Here is a 9,160-nt window from a genome sequence, read left to right on the forward strand (position 1 = left end):
GGGGAGAACATTGAGGTCTTTATCAATATAGCAAAGTTAAGGAAGGGGCAGCTAGGCGGTATCGTGGATGGAGCACTGGCCTGGGAGTTAGAAGGATAGGAATTCAAATCTGCTTGCAGACATTTATCAATTACTAGCTGTGACCTTGAGCAAGTTACTTAACCCTAAATGCCAGGACCATCCTCAGTTGTCCTGGTTCATATATGGCCACTAGAACCAGATGGCTATGGAAGAGAAAAATGAGGCTGGCAACTTAGCACAGCCCCTCTTCACTCAAATCCAATTCATGTGCTTGTCTTGGCATCCCTGATGTCAAAGTCTTCAAAGTTAAGGAAAGGGTCTGGTTGGAGGTGTAGGGAGCAGTGGAAGAAGAGCTAAGTTTTTAACACAAAGGAAGTCAAAGTCACTAGCATAGAGGTGATAACTGAAGTCAGTAAAAAAGGAACTAAATGAAGTTATATTGAGGACAATATCTACAAGAAGAAAAGAACAGGAAAAAAGCTTGAAAAAAGGGAGAACATCCACATGAAGAGAGGTGGAAAAGAAATCAAAGAGGTTAAGAAATTAAGGAAGAGAAGAGAAATAATCAAAAAGGAAAAGTGTTTTGGAGAAAATATCAATATAAGATTATGTTTCCCAAACAATTTCATACCTCTATTTGGCCTTTATCTCAAGAATTCCACTTTAATCACTACTATAAAAACTCAATACAATTTACAACTGGGGTGGGGGGAAATAAAGCATGCCTATAGTATACAGCCTAAAAGTTCTCTAAGTGATTTTGTTAAATATGATCAGTATAAATTACTTGTCATTATTTGTAAACATTATCTAGTCATAGCCAACCTGGCTAGAATGGAATGTTAACTATTCTACCACATTAATATGTCCTTTTATTTTGAGTTCCAATATTTAAAGAGTAGTACATTGGAAAAGAGTTGGATCTTGATTCAAGCTGTAGATCAAAATCCTGGTTCTACATTTTATTATTCTGTGTAATCTTATATAAGTCACTTAACATCTCTGGGCCTCAGTTTCCTCATCTGTAAAATGAACAGATTGGACTAGATGACCTGGAGTCCCTTCTAGCTCTTTATCTATGATCCTACGATATGGAAAACACAAACATGCCAAGATACAGCTATAGATAAAGCATTGATAGAGGAGTAGAGTTGGCCACTGGGAAGGTTGAAGGGGTCTGGGAGCTCTGATATGGAAAAAATTTGCATCTTAACTCTCTAATTGAAATTTAGTAGGCAGCTAGGTGGCTCAGTAAATACAGCACCGGCCCTGGAGTCAGGAGAACCTGACTTCAAATCCTCAGACACTTAATAATTACATAGCTGTGTGACCTTGGGCAAGGCACTCTTAACCCCACTGCCTTTTTAAAAAAAAGGAAAGAAATTTAATATTTCCTTCAGTTATGAATGTATACAAAAAACAAAAGCATTAGTCATACCTGTAACTTACCAAGCAATATCAAACTTATCACACTACATTTGCTGCAAAAGGTTCAAAATGTGAACATGGGCAAGTGACTTAATCCCACTGCCTTTTAAAAAAAGGTTCAAAATGTTTATTTTCACTTTCAAAATTATTGTAGTTAAGGCCTACCCCTAGATCTCATGTTTTCTTCTGAACCTTCCCATGTAAAGACTACAATTGGTTTCCTGTGTAAATGATCAATTTGATTTTATGAATTTAAAACAATCTGAGAAAGTGTTCATAGGCTTCAGCAGAATATCAAAGGGGTTTATGACAAAAAATGGTTAAGAACTTCTGGTCTAATGTAGAGGTAGAAAAACCGTAAGTAAAGAATGGTTTTTAAATTTTTAAATAAAGTTCTACTGTATTTTTAAAATATATGAAACCACTCAACTCACAGGACCATACAAAATTTACAGTTAGCGGGTTGTACTTTCAGACCACTTTTCTAAAGGTTTCAGGGTCCAAAACTCTTTTTTAAAAATCTAATCAGGAAGGGTCGACTAGGTGGCGCAGTGGATAAAGCACCAGCCCTGGAGTCAGGAGTACCTGGGTTCAAATCCGGTCTCAGACACTTAATAATTACCTAGCTGTGTGGCCTTGGGACAAACCACTTAACCCCATTTGCCTTGCAAAAACCTAAAAAATAAAAATAAATAAAAAAATAAAAAAATCTTATCAGACGCAATTAGGTGATCCAATAGATAAATACAGCTCTGTGCCAGGAGTCAGAAAGACTTGAATTCAAATCTAGCCTTTGGCACTATCTTACCCTTCCCTTCTTTTGATGGCTTGGGAAGAAAGATTAGGGAACTGCATTCCACTGTCAAAAAAAAAAAAGGAATGAGATTTGCTAGCTTTCTATCCTAATGCTCTCTTCTACTAACAATTATTAACATTGTACTTTAAGGTTTGCAAAGCACTTTTTAAATAAACTATCTCATTTGAGTCTTTCAACAAGCTTTTAACTTAGGGAATAAAGGCATTATTGGCTTCATTTTATAGATGAGGAAATGGGTTCAGAAAGGTTAAATAAAAAGAACTTTTTATCTTTTCCCCCAATTATATGCAAAAATAATATTGAACATTTTGGGGGGTTTTTAAGTCTAGTTCCAAATACTATACCTCCCCTCTTCTCCCTGAGATGAGAAACAATCTGATATATACAAGTAATCATGTAAAAAAAGAAATCATGTAAAACATTTCCATATTAGTCATTTTATTCAAGAAGACTTGGAAAGGAAGAACAAAAAATAGTATGCTTGAGTCTGTATTCAAACAAGATCAGTTTTTTTTTCTCTCTGGAGGTTGAGAAGTTGATAGCATTTTTCATTGTGAGTCCTTTGGAATTGTCTTGGGTCACTGTACTGTTGAGAACAGCTAAATCATTCAGTTGTTTGTTGGAAGATATTGCTATTACTGTGTACAATGTTCTCCTAGTTTTGCTTACTTCACTTTGTATCAGTACTTATAAGCCTTTCCAGGTTTTCCAGAAATCATCCTGCTTGTCATGTCATAAAGCACAATAATATTCCATTATAATCACGTACCACAACTTGCTCAGCCATTCCCAATTTATGACTATCTCCACCACTTCCATTGTCAAAAAAAAAGAGAGAATGAGATTGCTATAAATTTTTTTTTTACAAATAGGTTCTTTTCTCTTTTTAAAAATCTCTTTGGGATACAGACCTGTTCATGGGAGTGAGAGAAGGACCCCAATCACTGGGGGACTGGGAGATGTAACTTCATCCATTCAATAAGCATTTATTAAAGGTTTGCTATGTATCAGGCAGTTGGTCCATGAACTACAAGTCCTGAAGATAAGGCTACAAAGAGAAGAGCAGGAAGGACAGTGACTGTGTGCCCCAAAGGCAGACATTAACTATATAATATATATGTTTGAGGGTTTATAAAGTGCTCCACACACTAGAGGGCATAATTTTTGGACATGGACAACATAGGAATTTGTTTTACTTTGACTAAGCATATTTGTTATAAAAGTACTGTCTTTGCTTTTTAAATGTGGAAGAGGAAGTGAGAAAAAATAAAATAATTTTCTGTAATTGAAAAAGTTAATTTAAAAAAAATCTCCCTAAATATCCAAAGTGAATTGTACACCACAGCTGATCTTGATAATAGCTCCATGACATAGGTAGGACACATTTTACACATGAGGAAAAGGATCAAGTGACTAGCCATAGTCACATAGCTTCTAAGCCAAAGAAGAATCTGGGGGCAGCTAGGTGGTGCAGTAGATAGAGCACCAGACCCTGGAGTCAGGAGTACCTGGGTTCAAATCCAGTCTCAGACATTTAATAATTACCTAGCTGTGTTGCCTTGGACAAGACACTTAACCCCATTTGCCTTGCAAAAACCTGAAAAAAAAAAAAAAGAATCTGAATCTGAGCCTATCTTGACTCTAAACCCAATGTTCTCTGTCCATTATAACACACTGCCTCTCAAATTGTGGAACTGTTCAAAAGCTTAAACCAACTGTTGTTGAGTTGTTTTTCAGTACTGAATGTTCTTCATAACTCCATTTTGAATTTTCTTAGCAAAGATACAAGAGTGGCTTGCCATTTCCTTCTCTAGCTATTTTACAAACCAAAAAAATGAAGCAAAATGGTCAAATATCTCATAAACTTCTGAGGTCAGATTTGAATTTAAGAAGATAAATCTTCCTTCTTCCAGGTCCAGCACTCGAATTGTTTAATCCAATAAATCCCGTTAATTTTCATCCAGATAACTTTCAAATGGGGAGAAAAGTAATCTTTTGGCCATCTAAAATGTCATTTTGGCTTAAAATTACAGTTAACAGAATGTTTGCAGAAAGAATTAAGAGCATCTGCCCTAAAAGTGGAAGACAAGACAGAGAAGTCCAAGATGAAATTCACAGAGTAGAACTATGAAGCAGTAGGGCCCCCCTGCTCTATATGGCCACAGTGAATCAGACCAAGCTATTTTCACTGTCTGAGTTGAGAAATTATAAAGAAACAAGTTATTATTAAAAGCAAATGTCAACCAGCAAGTTAAAGAACTTTTTATATTTTAATCTCCATGATCCTGGCATAGGAAACCAAACCTAACTTCACTTTCTAGATGCTGTTCAAGATTTCCTTATGAATAATATAAATTATAGAACTTCTTAAAAAAAACTTTGGTTAATCTCTAGGTATCTCCCTATATTTTTTCCTCTTTTACAATTAAATTCCTAGTTTATTCTCATTGTCTCCATTCCTTTCACCTCTCAAAAATCTTTGCAATTTGATTTGCCCCATTATCCAATTGAATCTATTCTCTCCAAAGTTACCAATGATTTTTTTGAATTACCTGATCCTTTCTTCCCGACCTCTCAGCAACATGCCATTAATCACCTCTACTCCCAAGATACTCTCTATTCTCTGGATTTCTTTCTCTCTCTTAATATTTACAATGCAATTTGAGTTGTACAAAGTGCTTAATATCTATCATCTCATTTGAGCTAAAACTCAGTCCTAGACTGTCTTCAAGGTTTCAGCAACTCCCATGAGCTTAACTATTTTCTCTAAATAGAAAACTTTCAGACCTAGTTATCTAGCCAGTCTCTCTCCAAGCTCCAGGGCCATATTATCAACTGCCTATTAGACAAAATGGAATCCGAAAGAGATCTTAAACTGAGTATGGTCAAACCAGAGCTCAATATCTTCTTCCCAAATTCACCCAACTAATAGAAATTCCCTCTGTTGAGTCATCATCATAATTCCAGTCACCCAAGTTCCTTCTGTCTTTCATATCTTCTCATTATCCCTCAGATAATATATCTAATCAGCTATCAAATCTTGAAGATCACTTGATAAAGAGATGATGGATTTAATATTGCTATGATGCTGAAATTTATTTTGCTTGACTAAGTATACGTACTGGCATTTTTCTCCTTAAATTGAAAACAAAGTCTTGTTCACAAAGTGGAAAAACCATTTCTCAAATTTGTCTTCTTCCCTCTACTCAGAAAGCCATCACTTTGGTTCAAGCCGTCATTACCTCTCATTTCATAAGAACCTCTCTCTCTCTGTTTCTCTGCCAATATTGCTTATTCCAATCTATTCTCTACATCTCTCCCACAATGATTTTCCTAAAGCACAGGTCTGACCAATCATTCAATCAGAGCTCCCTATTTCACCTAGGGTCAAATACAAATTCCACTATTTAGCCTTTGAGACCCTTCACAGCCAGGCCCTAACTTTGCACCAGTTGCTCCTTATGGCTGAAACACAATCTCTCCATATCTTCACCAACAAAGTATTCCTTCAAAACAAAATGCAAATAAGTTTTACTTCAAAAGTTAGTGCAAAGCTTCTGCATGAAATGGTTCCTGATCCTTGGCTACTAGTACCTCTTTCCCCAAAATCTCAAATTTCTTTATTTATTATATATTTTGTATGAATTGACATTATTTTATATCTCCCATGACAGGAAATCTAAGGTCCTTGGGAACAAGGCAGAAATCTATACCTGAACTATACCTCAATTCTCTCTGTCTCTCTCTCTCCCTTTCAGGTTAAATGGCAAAGTGAAAGGAAAACAGAGAATTGTCCCTACCAGTCAGGTGGTAAAAGAGTAAGCACAAGAAGTCCTGACACCATCTGCTAGGTGCCAAGACCTGTACTAAGTACTTTACAATCTGATTTCTTTTGATCTTTCTGGAACATTGGTGCTATTATTACAAACTGAGTTCCTATTTTACAGATGAGGAAACTAAGGCAGACAGAGAAGTGACTTGCCCAGAGTCATACTGTAAGTGTCTGAAACTTAGTCTTCCTGACTCCAAGTCTAGAGCTCTATGCACTGAACCACTTGGCTATCACATGAAAAATGTTCTAAATCATTAATACAGAGATAAGTAAAAATTAAAGCAATTTTGGGAACTCTACCTTAGATACATCCATTTGACAAGATGACCAAAAAAAAGAAAAATGATAAAAGTTGCGAAGGGTTTCCAGAAAACAAGACTTTGATGCAATCTTGGTGAGGCTAGGAATTGGTCCATCTGTTTTGGAAAACAAAATACACTAAACTTTGCCTAACCTCTGATCCAAGACAAAACTATTTATAACTTCTTTTGAAATGGTGAGAACTAAAAACTAAGAGAACATCCATTGATTGGGGAAGAGCTGAACAATTTGTACATATGAATACAAAAGAATTATAACAGCTCCATAAATAAGGATGGAATGGAAGTTTCAGAGAAACCTAGAAAGATTTATTTATTATAAAGTGATAGGGAACAGTGGGCAGAATGAAAATAATTTATATAAAAGACAAAAAAACTTTGACAAACTTAAGATCTCTCTGATAAAGGTGGTTACTAGCCCCTAATTGTATACAACTAATAATGAAGAATATTTCTCCTCTCCAGAGAAATGATGAAATAAAGATACAAAATAAGATAGACAATTTTGATTGGGGTTAACCAGGGGATGGATATGTTTTGCTTAACTTTACATTTTCATTACAAGGGTTTGGGTTTTCATTTTGTTTCAATGAAGGAAGAAAATAGGAGGAAAAGATGGGGGGGGGGGGGGACTAGGTGGCATAGTGGATAGAGCACCGGCCCTGGAGTCAGGACTACCTGGGTTCAAATCCGACCTCAGACACTTAATTACCTAGCCATGTGGCCTTGGGCAAGCCACTTAACCCCATTGCCTTGGGAAAAAGATATAGGGTTAGGTTCTTCCCTCCCCACCAAAATGAGAAGAGAACCTAGGAAAGGGAAGGCCAGAAGGAACCCAGTAAGCTCTTTAAAATGCTTGTTGCAGGGGCAGCTAGGTGGCACAGTGGATAAAGCACTGGTCCTGGAGTCAGGAGTACCTGAGTTCAAATCTGACCTCAGACACTTAATAATTACCTAGTTGTGCAGCCTTGGGCAAGCCACATAACCCCATTGCCTTGAAAAATCTTTAAAAAAAAAGTTACATACTGAATTTAATAGAAACTTTAAAAAGAAAAGCAAGTGCTACCTAACAGATTTGCAATTTTCTTCTGTCACTTCCTTTTTATATGGAAATGCTAGTTTTATTTAGTGTCTAAAGCAACTAAGAAACTGTATCCCAATCATAAATTTAAGTTCAAAGTAAAAAAAAAAACTCAGAACTATATAAAAATGGGCCATTACAATTGCATCCTGGCCAACTCCAGCTGAGCCCTTAACACTAGATGACAATACTTTAATTCATCTCTTGTTGAATTCTTAATTAGATACATACAAGTCTCCATAGCTTTAAAAAAAAATACAAAAGAAATGCTTTTATTTCAGATTACAGCCCCCGATTCTAAAATTCACTTTTCCTCCATTTTTTCAAGGGAAAATTTCTATTATAGGTATTTTATAACAAAGTTCCACATCTGTTACCTCCTGGTTTCATCAGAAATAAAAATGCTCTTTTCAAAGCTGTTTATTGCCAAATCCAATGACTCATTTGTAAATCTTTCCTCAGGACTCATTTGTCTGGCTTCTATGCTTCATCTGATACTATTAATCAATTCCAATTTTCAATAATGTTTTCTTCAAGACGTCCCTAACACATCTTGCTTTTCCAGGTGCCTCTTTAATCACCACCATTGTGTCTCATTCCAGGGATTCATCCTCCTCTTGCTACACAGCTATGAGTGTTCTCCAAGTGCAGACCTTCAGTTCCTTCCTTTCTGTTTATGACTTCCAAAACTTCATTACCAGACCTATTAACCAAACTCCAACTTATACCTATATATAAGAATGATCTATTTCTATTGTCTATGTTCCTAAACTAGGAACCCTTCTTTATTCCCTTTTCTAAGTAAATCTGATTCAAATTCAAGACATTTTTATTAAGCATACTGGACGCTGGAAGAAATGAAAAGTTTAGAATCTAAATTTTAAATAAAGACATGAATTTCATTCTTCATTAAGGTTACAGTTTAGATGAGAAATACGACAAAAACACGAATATATAACAAAATATGTGAGATGTCTGAGGGGCAGCTAGGTGGCGCAGTGCATAGAGCACTGGTCCTGGAGTCAGGAGTACCTAGGTTCAAATCCGGTCTCAGACACTTACTTAATAATTACCTAGCTGTGTGGCCTTGGGCAAGCCACTTAAACCCCATTTGCCTTGAAAAATTCTAAAAAGAAAAAAAAGAAAAAAGAAAAAAAAGAAAACTTCCAATTATGTCTCAGTCGAAACCAGAGCTCCTATGTCAAAGAAAAAATATAGTATGCACCCAGAAAGAAGCAGTTCAAGTATTCAAGGAATCATCACAGATTGTCAGAATCACTGGCATTTTCTATTAAAAAGGAAAGCTCTGGAAATACAGTATTTCAAAGGGCAAAAGATATAGGTTTATCACCAATAATAACTTACACTGAAAAGCTGAGTATAATTCCAAGAGGAAAAAAAATATCTCTTAATTGAACAGAGAACTTTCAATTAATTCTGATGGAAAGTCCACAGCTGAGTGTCAAACATGAAATACAAACACAAGAGTCCAGAGAAACCTAGAAAGGTAAATTTATTTGAGTAAGGAAGTCTCTATGAGACTTGTGCTAAAATTCTAAGAAGGGAAAAATAAACATGTAACCTTCAGAATTCTGTTTTCAAAGGATATTGAGGGGAAAAAACTAAGGAAAAACAGGTCTTAGGGGTGGATTGGTTCTGCT

This window comes from Macrotis lagotis, chromosome 1 (assembly GCF_037893015.1).
Source record: "Macrotis lagotis isolate mMagLag1 chromosome 1, bilby.v1.9.chrom.fasta, whole genome shotgun sequence".
NCBI lineage: Eukaryota > Metazoa > Chordata > Mammalia > Peramelemorphia > Peramelidae > Macrotis > Macrotis lagotis.